Here is a 13,834-nt window from a genome sequence, read left to right as displayed (position 1 = left end):
CGTAAGTAGTTCTATTAGGGTTATTATAATTACACGGAGGTATTTCGCCCTCGTCAGCCGCAGTCCTTGAGATAGCTATTCTGGCGGCTAGCTTCCCACGCTATGCGTGCCGCCCTCGCACCTGTTTAAGCTTTTCCTAGACGCTAGAGTTATACTATGTCCGCGCAACCTTGAGCGATCGGAAAGCGCGTTTTGACCGCTTGGCCGGCAGAGGGGAGGCTTTCTTTCGGCCGCAGAGCTCTCCACGTCTCAGTAAGGTGCCTGGTGGTGGTCTCGCGCGGACGATGCCCTCTCGGTGAGCGCATATTTCCCCCCTCATCTTTTAAGAGGTTCGATACTTACAAGCATTTGTCTCGCAAACCATATCTCTTACAAGGGAATTTTCCTCGTCTCAATAATTTCTCTCGTCGTATTCGAGTGCTGATTGCCGTGTTATTGTTTGTTAACAAAGCTGTCCCCTCAAGTCTACATATTTTAGGGCAGTTTGTCGTGCGCGTATCATAGCCACGCACGCTTATATCGCCTTCCGCTTCTCTACCACGGGTGCGCTTAAAACCACGGTGCTGCAATTTTGCTTTCCTTTCCGTCCTTATTCTCCGCCCTTAAACTGGCTCTCTTAACTATACTACATGCAGAGACAAAGCAACAACGCGCGCATTAGATCCCATAGATGAGATGAATATTTACAATTATTATAGGGGTTATAATTATATTCGAATGCTGATTGCTGTGCTAACGTTTGTTAACGAAGCTTTCCCTCAAGTCTAAATATTTAAGGCAGTTTGTCGTGTGCCGATCATAGCCACGCACGCTTATATCGCCTTCCGTTTCTCTACCACGGGTGCGCTTTAAAACCATGGCGCTGCATTTTTTGCATTCCTTTCCTTCGTTCTTCTCTCCCCTTAAACTGGCTCTCTTAACTACTACACGCAGAGACAAAGCAACAATGCGCGCATTAGATCCCATAGATGAGATGAATATTTACAGTTATTATGAGGGTTATAACTATATTCGAGTGCTGATTGCCGTGCTATCATTTGTTAACGAAGCTTTGTCTCAAGTCTAAATATTTTAAGGCAGTTTGTCGTGCGCGTATCATAGCCACGCACGCTTATATCGCCTTCCGCTTCTCTACCACGGGTGCGCTTAAAACCACGGTGCAGCAATTTTGCTTCAGACTTTCCTGTCCTTCCTTTTTCTCCGCCCTTAAACTGCCTCTCTTAACTATACTACACGTAGAGACAAAGCAACAAGGCGCGCATTAGATCCCAGAGATGAGATGAATATTTACAATTATTATAGGGGTTATAATTATATTCGAATGCTGATTGCTGTGCTAACGTTTGTTAACGAAGCTTTCCCTCAAGTCTAAATATTTTAAGGCAGTGTGTCGTGAGCGGATCATAGCCATGTACGCTTATATCGCCTTCCGTTTCTCTACCGCGGGTGCGCTTTAAAACAACGGCGCTGCAATTTTGCTTCAGACTTTCTTTTCCTTCCTTTTTCTCCGCCCTTAAACTGGCTCTCTTAACTATACTACACGTAGAGACAAAGCAACAAGGCGCGCATTAGATCCCAAAGATGAGATGAATATTTACAATTATTATAAGGGTTATAATTATATTCGAATGCTGATTGCTGTGCTAACGTTTGTTAACGAAGCTTTCCCTCAAGTCTAAATATTTTAAGGCAGTGTGTCGTGTGCGGATCATAGCCACGTACGCTTATATCGCCTTCCGTTTCTCTACCACGGGTGCGCTTTAAAACCATGGCGGTGCATTTTTTGCTTTCCTTTCCTTCCTTCTTCTCCGCCCTTAAACTGGCTCTCTTAACTGCTACACGAAGAGACAAAGCAGCAGCGCGCGCATGCGATCCCATAGATGAGATGAATATTTACAATTATTATTAGGGTTATAATTATATTCGAGTGGTGATTGCTATACTATCGTTTGTTAACTAAGCTTTCCCTCAAGTCTAAATCTTTTAAGGCAGTTTGTCGTGCGCGTATCATAGCCACGCACGCTTATATCGCCTTCCGCTTCTCTTCCACGGGTGCGCTTAAAACCACGGTGCAGCAATTTTGCTTTCCTTTCCTTCCTTATTCTCCGCGCTTAAACTGGCTCTCCTAACTATACTACACGCAGAGAGAAAGCAACAACGCGCGCATTAGATCCCATAGATGAGATGAATATTTACAATTATTATAAGGGTTATAATTATATTCGAGTGCTGATTGCTGTACTATCGTTTGTTAACGAAACTTTCCCCTCAAGTCTAAATATTTTAAGGCAGTTTTTCATGTGCGTATCATAGCCATGCAAGCTTATATCGCCTTCCGCTTCTCTACCACTGTTGCGCTTTAAAACAACGGCGCTGCAATTTTGCTTCAGACTTTCCTGTCCTTCCTTATTCTCCGCCCTTAAACTGCCTCTCTTAACTATACTACACGTAGAGACAAAGCAGCAAGGCGCGCATTAGATCCCAAAGATGAGATGAATATTTACAATTATTATAGGGGTTATAATTATATTCGAATGCTGATTGCTGTGCTAACGTTTCTTAACGAAGCTTTCCCTCAAGTCTAAATATTTTAAGGCAGTTTGTCGTGTGCCGATCATAGCCACCCACGCTTATATCGTCTTCCGTTTCTCTACCACGGGTGTGCTTAAAACCACGGTGCAGCAATTTTGCTTTCCTTTCCTTTCTTATTCTCCGCCCTTAAACTGGCTCTCCTAACTATACTACACGCAGAGACAAAGCAACAACGCGCGCATTAGATCCCATAGATGAGATGAATATTTACAGTTATTATTAGGGTTATAACTATATTCGAGTGCTGATTGCCGTGCTATCGTTTGTTAACGAAGCTTTGTCTCAAGTCTAAATATTTTAAGGCAGTTTGTTGTGTGCGTATTATAGCCACGCACGCTTATATCGCCTTCCGCTTCTCTACCACGGTTGCGCTTTAAAACAACGGCGCTGTAATTTTGCTTCAGAGACTTTCCTTTCCTTTCTTCTTCTCCGCCCTTAAACTGGCTCTCTAAACTACTACACGCAGACAAAGCAACAACGCGCGTATTAGATCCCATAGATGAGATGAATATTTACAATTATTATTAGGGTTATAATTATATTCGAGTGCTGATTGCTGTACTATCGTTTGTTAACTAAGCTTTCCCTCAAGTCTAAATATTTTAAGGCCGTTTGTCGTGTGCGTATCATAGCCACGCACGCTTATATCGCCTTCCGTTTCTCTACCACGGGTGCGCTTAAAACCACGGTGCTGCAATTTTGCTTTCCTTTCCTTCCTTATTCTCCGCCCTTAAACTGGCTCTCTTACCTATACTACACGCAGAGACAAAGCAACAACGCGCGCATTAGATCCCATAGATGAGATGAATATTTACAATTATTATAAGGGTTATAATTATATTCGAATGCTGATTGCTGTGCTAACGTTTGTTAACGAAGCTTTCCCTCAAGTCTAAATATTTCAAGGCAGTGTGTCGTGTGCGGATCATAGCCACGTACGCTTATATCGCCTTCCGTTTCTCTACCAGGGGTGCGCTTTAAAACCATGGCGCTGCATTTTTTGCTTTCCTTTCCTTCCTTCTTCTCCTCCCTTAAACTGGCTCTCTTAACTGCTACACGAAGAGACAAAGCAGCAGCGCGCGCATGCGATCCCATAGATGAGATGAATATTTACAATTATTATTAGGGTTATAATTATATTCGAGTGGTGATTGCTATACTATCGTTTGTTAACTAAGCTTTCCCTCAAGTCTAAATCTTTTAAGGCAGTTTGTCGTGCGCGTATCATAGCCACGCACGCTTATATCGCCTTCCGCTTCTCTGCCACGGGTGCGCTTAAAACCACGGTGCAGCAATTTTGCTTTCCTTTCCTTCCTTATTCTCCGCGCTTAAACTGGCTCTCCTAACTATACTACACGAAGAGACAAAGCAACAAGGCGCGCATTAGATCCCAGAGATGAGATGAATATTTACAATTATTATAGGGGTTATAATTATATTCGAATGCTGATTGCTGTGCTAACGTTTGTTAACGAAGCTTTCCCTCAAGTCTAAATATTTTAAGGCAGTTTGTTGTGTGCGTATTATAGCCACGCACGCTTATATCGCCTTCCGCTTCTCTACCACGGTTGCGCTTTAAAACAACGGCGCTGTAATTTTGCTTCAGAGACTTTCCTTTCCTTTCTTCTTCTCCGCCCTTAAACTGGCTCTCTAAACTACTACACGCAGACAAAGCAACAACGCGCGCATTAGATCCCATAGATGAGATGAATATTTACAATTATTATTAGGGTTATAATTATATTCGAGTGGTGATTGCTATACTATCGTTTGTTAACTAAGCTTTCCCTCAAGTCTAAATCTTTTAAGGCAGTTTGTCGTGTGCCGATCATAGCCACCCACGCTTATATCGCCATCCGTTTCTCTACCACGGGTGCGCTTAAAACCACGGTGCAGCAATTTTGCTTTCCTTTCTTATTCTCCGCCCTTAAACTGGCTCTCCTAACTATACTACACGCAGAGACAAAGCAACAACGCACGCATTAGATCCCACAGATGAGATGAATATTTACAGTTATTATTAGGGTTATAACTATATTCGAGTGCTGATTGCCGTGCTATCGTTTGTTAACGAAGCTTTGTCTTAAGTCTAAATATTTTAAGGCAGTTTGTCGTGTGCGTATTATAGCCACGCACGCTTATATCGCCTTCCGCTTCTCTACCATGGTTGCGCTTTAAAACAACGGCACTGTAATTTTGCTTCAGAGACTTTCCTTTCTTCTTCTCCGCCCTTAAACTGGCTCTCTAAACTACTACACGCAGACAAAGCAACAACGCGCGCATTAGATCCCATAGATGAGATGAATATTTACAATTATTATTAGGGTTATAAATATATTCGAGTGCTGATTGCTGTACTATCGTTTGTTAACTAGGCTTTCCCTCAAGTCTAAATATTTTAAGGCAGTTTGTCGTGTGCGTATCATAGCCACGCACGCTTATATCGCCTTCCGTTTCTCTACCACGGGTGCGCTTAAAACCACGGTGCTGCAATTTTGCTTTCCTTTCCTTCCTTATTCGCCGCCCTTAAACTGGCTCTCTTAACTATACTACATGCAGAGCCAAAGCAACAACGCGCGCATTAGATCCCATAGATGAGATGAATATTTACAATTATTATAGGGGTTATAATTATATTCGAATGCTGATTGCTGTGCTAACGTTTGTTAACGAAGCTTTCCCTCAAGTCTAAATATTTAAGGCAGTTTGTCGTGTGCCGATCATAGCCACGCACGCTTATATCGCCTTCCGTTTCTCTACCACGGGTGCGCTTTAAAACAATGGCGCTGCATTTTTTGCATTCCTTTCCTTCGTTCTTCTCTCCCCTTAAACTGGCTCTCTTAACTACTACACGCAGAGCCAAAGCAACAATGCGCGCATTAGATCCCATAGATGAGATGAATATTTACAGTTATTATGAGGGTTATAACTATATTCGAGTGCTGATTGCCGTGCTAACGTTTGTTAACGAAGCTTTCCCTCAAGTCTAAATATTTTAAGGCAGTGTGTCGTGTGCGGATCATAGCCACGCACGCTTATATCGCCTTCCGCTTCTCTACCACGGTTGCGCTTTAAAACAACGGCGCTGTAATTTTGCTTCAGAGACTTTCCTTTCCTTTCTTCTTCTCCGCCCTTAAACTGGCTCTCTAAACTACTACACGCAGACAAAGCAACAACGCGCGCATTAGATCCCATAGATGAGATGAATATTTACAATTATTATTAGGGTTATAATTATATTCGAGTGCTGATTGCTGTACTATCGTTTGTTAACTAAGCTTTCCCTCAAGTCTAAATATTTTAAGGCCGTTTGTCGTGTGCGTATCATAGCCACGCACGCTTATATCGCCTTCCGTTTCTCTACCACGGGTGCGCTTAAAACCACGGTGCTGCAATTTTGCTTTCCTTTCCTTCGTTATTCTCCGCCCTTAAACTGGCTCTCTTACCTATACTACACGCAAAGACAAAGCAACAACGCGCGCATTAGATCCCATAGATGAGATGAATATTTACAATTATTATAAGGGTTATAATTATATTCGAATGCTGATTGCTGTGCTAACGTTTGTTAACAAAGCTTTCCCTCAAGTCTAAATATTTCAAGGCAGTGTGTCGTGTGCGGATCATAGCCACGTACGCTTATATCGCCTTCCGTTTCTCTACCACGGGTGCGCTTTAAAACCATGGCGCTGCATTTTTTGCTTTCCTTTCCTTCCTTCTTCTCCGCCCTTAAACTGGCTCTCTTAACTGCTACACGAAGAGACAAAGCAGCAGCGCGCGCATGCGATCCCATAGATGAGATGAATATTTACAATTATATTAGGGTTATAATTATATTCGAGTGGTGATTGCTATACTATCGTTTGTTAACTAAGCTTTCCCTCAAGTCTAAATCTTTTAAGGCAGTTTGTCGTGTGCCGATCATAGCCACCCACGCTTATATCGCCATCCGTTTCTCTACCACGGGTGCGTTTAAAACCACGGTGCAGCAATTTTGCTTTCCTTTCCTTTCTTATTCTCCGCCCTAAAACTGGCTCTCCTAACTATACTATACGCAGAGACAAAGCAACAACGCACGCATTAGATCCCACAGATGAGATGAATATTTACAGTTATTATTAGGGTTATAACTATATTCGAGTGCTGATTGCCGTGCTATCGTTTGTTAACGAAGCTTTGTCTTAAGTCTAAATATTTTAAGGCAGTTTGTCGTGTGCGTATTATAGCCACGCACGCTTATATCGCCTTCCGCTTCTCTACCATGGTTGCGCTTTAAAACAACGGCACTGTAATTTTGCTTCAGAGACTTTCCTTTCTTCTTCTCCGCCCTTAAACTGGCTCTCTAAACTACTACACGCAGACAAAGCAACAACGCGCGCATTAGATCCCATAGATGAGATGAATATTTACAATTATTATTAGGGTTATAAATATATTCGAGTGCTGATTGCTGTACTATCGTTTGTTAACTAGGCTTTCCCTCAAGTCTAAATATTTTAAGGCAGTTTGTCGTGTGCGTATCATAGCCACGCACGCTTATATCGCCTTCCGTTTCTCTACCACGGGTGCGCTTAAAACCACGGTGCTGCAATTTTGCTTTCCTTTCCTTCCTTATTCGCCGCCCTTAAACTGGCTCTCTTAACTATACTACATGCAGAGACAAAGCAACAACGCGCGCATTAGATCCCATAGATGAGATGAATATTTACAATTATTATAGGGGTTATAATTATATTCGAATGCTGATTGCTGTGCTAACGTTTGTTAACGAAGCTTTCCCTCAAGTCTAAATATTTAAGCCAGTTTGTCGTGTGCCGATCATAGCCACGCACGCTTATATCGCCTTCCGTTTCTCTACCACGGGTGCGCTTTAAAACAATGGCGCTGCATTTTTTGCATTCCTTTCCTTCGTTCTTCTCTCCCCTTAAACTGGCTCTCTTAACTACTAGACGCAGAGCCAAAGCAACAATGCGCGCATTAGATCCCATAGATGAGATGAATATTTACAGTTATTATGAGGGTTATAACTATATTCGAGTGCTGATTGCCGTGCTATCATTTGTTAACGAAGCTTTGTCTCAAGTCTAAATATTTTAAGGCAGTTTGTCGTGCGCGTATCATAGCCACGCACGCTTATATCGCCTTCTGCTTCTCTACCACGGGTGCGCTTAAAACCACGGTGCAGCAATTTTGCTTCAGACTTTCCTGTCCTTCCTTATTCTCCGCCCTTAAACTGCCTCTCTTAACTATACTACACGTAGAGACAAAGCAACAAGGCGCGCATTAGATCCCAGAGATGAGATGAATATTTACAATTATTATAGGGGTTATAATTATATTCGAATGCTGATTGCTGTGCTAACGTTTGTTAACGAAGCTTTCCCTCAAGTCTAAATATTTTAAGGCAGTGTGTCGTGTGCGGATAATAGCCACGTACGCTTCTATCGCCTTCCGTTTCTCTACCGCGGGTGCGCTTTAAAACAACGGCGCTGCAATTTTGCTTCAGAGACTTTCTTTTCCTTCCTTTTTCTCCGCCCTTAAACTGGCTCTCTTAACTATACTACACGTAGAGACAAAGCAACAAGGCGCGCATTAGATCCCAAAGATGAGATGAATATTTACAATTATTATAGGGGTTATAATTATATTCGAATGCTGATTGCTGTGCTAACGTTTGTTAACGAAGCTTTCCCTCAAGTCTAAATATTTTAAGGCAGTTTGTCGTGTGCGTATCATAGCCACGCACGCTTATATCGCCTTCCGTTTCTCTACCACGGGTGCGCTTAAAACCACGGTGCTGCAATTTTGCTTTCCTTTCCTTCCTTATTCTCCGCCCTTAAACTGGCTCTCTTACCTATACTACACGCAGAGACAAAGCAACAACGCGCGCATTAGATCCCATAGATGAGATGAATATTTACAATTATTATAAGGGTTATAATTATATTCGAATGCTGATTGCTGTGCTAACGTTTGTTAACGAAGCTTTCCCTCAAGTCTAAATATTTTAAGGCAGTGTGTCGTGTGCGGATCATAGCCACGTACGCTTATATCGCCTTCCGTTTCTCTACCACGGGTGCGCTTTAAAACCATGGCGCTGCATTTTTTGCTTTCCTTTCCTTCCTTCTTCTCCGCCCTTAAACTGGCTCTCTTAACTGCTACACGAAGAGACAAAGCAGCAGCGCGCGCATGCGATCCCATAGATGAGATGAATATTTACAATTATTTTTAGGGTTATAATTATATTCGAGTGGTGATTGCTATACTATCGTTTGTTAACTAAGCTTTCCCTCAAGTCTAAATCTTTTAAGGCAGTTCGTCGTGCGCGTATCATAGCCACGCACGCTTATATCGCCTTCCGCTTCTCTACCACGGGTGCGCTTAAAACCACGGTGCAGCAATTTTGGTTTCCTTTCCTTCCTTATTCTCCGCCCTTAAACTGGCTCTCCTAACTATACTACACGCAGAGAGAAAGCAACAACGCGCGCATTAGATCCCAAAGATGAGATGAATATTTACAATTATTATAAGGGTTATAATTATATTCGAGTGCTGATTGCTGTACTATCGTTTGTTAACGAAACTTTCCCCTCAAGTCTAAATATTTTAAGGCAGTTTTTCATGTGCGTATCATAGCCATGCAAGCTTATATCGCCTTCCGCTTCTCTACCACAGTTGCGCTTTAACCCTCTCATGCATACGGGCCTCATATGAGGACACATATTTATCCTGCTATAAAAGTCGTCCAGTTGCTTGCAGCGAGTCACTAGCTGCATGGTGTCCTCATTTGAGGACATGCCAAGGTTTCTAAACTGTTACACAGATGGCGCTTGCTGTCCATGTTTTTTGAAGCGCCAGTCTCTAAAGGAGAGTAGGCTTGTTCGAGGTCACTGAACGTTCGTAGAAAAGAAAAAATAATTGCTCGACAGGCTATGGTGCTCTTGGACTGTAAAAAATATCTGCGCAAAGAGCAACTTTTGAGCCATATTATCTGACTTTGTTGCCGTTTTTTTCTTGGCTATGGGCTCGGTACAAGGAAAAGAAGAGGTGTCCTCAATTGGGGACATTATGCATGAAAAGTGTAGCCTTACCTGCAGCGCCACCAAACAAAAATGTACCCGCAGAAAGCCAGACCTGGGCTGAAAGCGCGTGTATTTTCGCGCGCTTTTCGTGCACGGTTGAGGCAGCTTTCGCGGGAGTTTTTGGGTGTTTATAAGTTCCCAATTTATGTAGACCGTGGGAAAAACGATACTTTTCCAAGATGTCTTCAAAGCGAGGACTGTCCAGAGAGGAAATCGATGCTCTTTTGGACCTCTCATCTGACTCTGATGACGATTCCGACGCAGATGATTGGGAGCAACTACTCACCGACCTTGACACTTCCAGCAGCTCAGAAGAAGAGAGTGATGACCGTGAGCCTGTGCGTGCTAACGGCGCTTCAACAGGCTCTGCTACAAGAGCCCCCTCGAAGACATCTGCCGGGAGAACGGACAGCACAGTGTGGATTGCCGACAAAGACAATGACTATGCAGGAAAGCCTCCCGATTTTCTTGGTGAGCATAGGGTCAACGTGCACGGTACACATCCGATTGACTACTTCCTCGCCGAATTTCCAGACTCATTGCTGGAGCACATTGTTTTTCAAAGAAATTTGTATGCAGTGCAAAAAGGCAAAGATAACCTACGGTTCACTTTACCAGAGCTAAAAGTCTTTCTTGGAATGTGCTTGGTAATGACTTACATCAAATACCCAAGAATCAGGAATTACTGGTCCACAGAATCCGGCCTTAGAATGGACATTGTCGCCGATTCAATGCCTGTAAACCGTTTTGAGGAGATTCGAAGATTCCTTCACTTCAACGATAGGACCGACACTCTAAGCTACCAGAATGACCGCTTGGCTGGGATGAGGCCAGTCATTGATACACTCAACGAAGCATTTTGCTCGGCAATAGATTCTGAGGAATACCAATCCGTGGATGAGATGGTGATACCATTCAAGGGGCGCTCCTCCATAAAGCAATACCTCCCAAGTAAGCCGAAGCGCTGGGGCTTCAAGGTGTGGGTGAGAGCAGGAGTCTCTGGCTACATTTATCGCTTTGAGGTATACCAAGGGGAACTGGTGGGCGAGCCAAAGTTTCAAGCGAATTTGGTATGGCCGGAGACGTTGTCATCAGGTTGTCCGAGGGACTTGAAGGGAAAAATCATAAAATTTATGCCGATAACTTGTTGACATCTATGGCCCTCGTCCGAAAACTCAGAGAGGATCGAATATGGTTTGTTGCGACGTGCCGTGCAAACCGTCTGCAAGGAGCGGATAAAAAGCTAAAGCCCTTGAAGGAGCTCAAAGCAGACGGAAGGGGAAGCACATCAAGTTGCACCTCAGTAGACAACATCACAGTGACAAGGTGGCTGGACAACTCACTTGTTCATGTTGTTTCCAGCTATGCAGGACGGCAGCCCGAAGGCACTACCAAAAGGTACAATAGAAAAGAGAGCAAAGTAATGGATGTCACCAGGCCATACTCCGTGGAAGTTTACAACAAACACATGGGTGGTGTCGACCTCATGGATTCCTTGATTGCAAGGTACAGAAATGACGTCCGGAACAAAAGGGGCTACTTGAGAATGTTCTTCCACCTACTAAATGCAGCAGTTGTGAACGCCTGGATTGTGTGGCGGAGGGACAAAGGTGCGGAGCATTATATGGACCAACTTGAGTTCCGAAGTCGCGTTGCCAAGGCGCTCATATTTCGCGGCGAAGCAGCACAGAGTTCGAAGCGACGAGGCCGGCCATCCAACGATTCTTCGCCAGCGCCTATAAGAAAGAGAGTGCTCCACCATGTGTCCCTGGAAAAGAGGTTGGACGGCGGGCGCCATTTCCCAAAGAAGAGCGACCAAAAGTACGCCTGCCGCAGCAAGACAAGATACCTCTGCGGTCGCTGCAACGTCCCTCTTTGTCCTGAGTGCTTCGAGTCCTTCCACAGTGGATAAGTGGAATGTGCAAGACCGATCGTCAGCATTTCAATTTGAATTGAAATTGTTTCAGTGTTCTAGTATGAACGCTCAATAAGTTTTTGTTACATATATTTATTGTCTACTTAAACCAGAGACTAATGTCGGCTTACAGCATGTTGTCCTCATTTGGGGACAGATCGGAAATGTGATACAGAGACTCTTGATTACTTGTACTAAAATTTTATCATAATCTTTGTGGCCTCTAGTAACACTTTTAAGCAAAAAATTATTTTTTTCTCCTCTGGATTTAATTCATGCATGAGAGGGTTAAGGGGAGAGAAGATGGAAGGAAAGGAAAGCAAAAAATGCAGCGCCATGGTTGTAAAGCGCACCAGTGGTAGAGAAACGGAAGGCGATTTAAGCGTGCGTGGCTATGATACGCGCACGATAAACTGCCTTAAAATATTTAGACTTGAGGGAAAGCTTCGTTAACAAACGTTAGCACAGCAATCAGCATTCGAATATAATTATAACCCTTATAATAATTGTAAATATTCATCTCATCGATGGGATCTAATGCGCGCGTTGTTGCTTTTCTGTGCGTGTAGTATAGTTAGGAGAGCCAGTTTAACGGCGGAGAATAAGGAAGGAAAGGAAACCAAAATTGCTGCACCGTGGTTTTAAGCGCACCCGTGGTAGAGAAGCGGAAGGCGATATAAGCGTGCGTGGCTATGATACGCGCACGACAAACTGCCTTAAAATATTTAGACTTCAGGGGAAAGCTTCGTTAACAAACAATAACACGGCAATCAGCACTCGAATACGACGAGAGAAATTATTGAGACGAGGAAAATTCCCTTGAAAGAGATATGGTTTGCGAGACAAATGCTTGTAAGTATTGAACCTCTTAAAAGATGAGGGGGGAAATATGCGCTCACCGAGAGGGCATCGTCCGCCGCGCGAGACCACCACCAGGCACCTTACTGAGACGTTGAGAGCTCTGCGGCAGGAACAAAGCCTCCCCTCCGCCGGCCAAGCGGTAAAAACGCGCTTTCCGATCGCTCAAGGTTGCGCGGACATCGTATAACTCTAACGTCTAGGAAAAGCTTAAACAGGTGCGAGGGCGGCACGCATAGCGTGGGAAGCTAGCCGCCAGAATAGCTATCTCAAGTACTGCGGCTGACGACGGCGAAATACCTCCGTGTAATTATAATAACCCTAATAGAACTACTTACGAAAAAAAAGAAAAAAAGGAAACGGCCCGGAAGGCTATACTACAAGAGCTATGACATATATATATATATATATATATATATATATATATATATATATATATATATATATATATATATATATATATATATATGGGATAGCATGCGCGCTGCTGCTTTGTCTCTTCGTGTAGTAGTTAAGAAAGCAAGTTTAAGGGCGGAGAAGAAGGAAGGAAAGGAAAGCAAAAAATTCAGCGCCATTCTTTTAAAGCGCACCCGTGGTAGAGAAACGGAAGGCGATATAAGAGTGCGTGGCTATGATCTGCACACGACAAACTGCCTTAAAATATTTAGACTTGAGGGAAAGCTTCGTTAACAAACGTTAGCACAGCAATCAGCATTCGAATATAATTATAACCCTTATAATAATCGTAAATATTCATCTCATCTATGGGATCTAATGCGCGCGTTGTTGCTTTGTCTGTGCATGTAGTATAGTTAGGAGAGCCAGTTTAAGGGCGGAGAATAAGAAAGGAAAGGAAAGGAAAATTGCTGCACCATGTTTTAATCGCACCCGTGGTAGAGAAACGGAAGGCGATATAAGCGTGCGTGGCTATGATACGCACACGGCAATCTGCCTTAAAATATTTATACTTGAGGGAAAGCTTAGTTAACAAACGATAGTACAGCAATCAGCACTCGAATGTAATTATAGCCCTAATAATAATTGTAAATATTCATCTCATCTATGGGATTTAATGCGCGCGTTGTTGCTTTTTCTCTCCGTGTAGTAGTTAAAAAAGCTAGTTTAAGGGCGGAGAAGAAGGAAGGAAAGGAAAGTCTCTGAAGCAAAATTGCAGCGCCGTTGTTTTAAAGCGCAACCGTGGTAGACAAGCGGAAGGCGATATAAGCGTGCGTGGCTATAATACGCACACGACAAACTGCCTTAAAATAATTAGACTTGAGGGAAAGCTTAATTAACAAATGATAGTACAGCAATCAGCACTCGAATATAATGATAACCCTAATAATAACTGTAAATATTCATCTCATTTATGGGATCTAATGCGCGC

The sequence above is a fragment of the Dermacentor variabilis genome, chromosome 10 (genome assembly GCF_050947875.1).
Source record: "Dermacentor variabilis isolate Ectoservices chromosome 10, ASM5094787v1, whole genome shotgun sequence".
NCBI lineage: Eukaryota > Metazoa > Arthropoda > Arachnida > Ixodida > Ixodidae > Dermacentor > Dermacentor variabilis.
The sequence above is the reverse complement of the archived record's forward strand: the minus strand, read 5'-3'. Positions refer to the sequence as shown.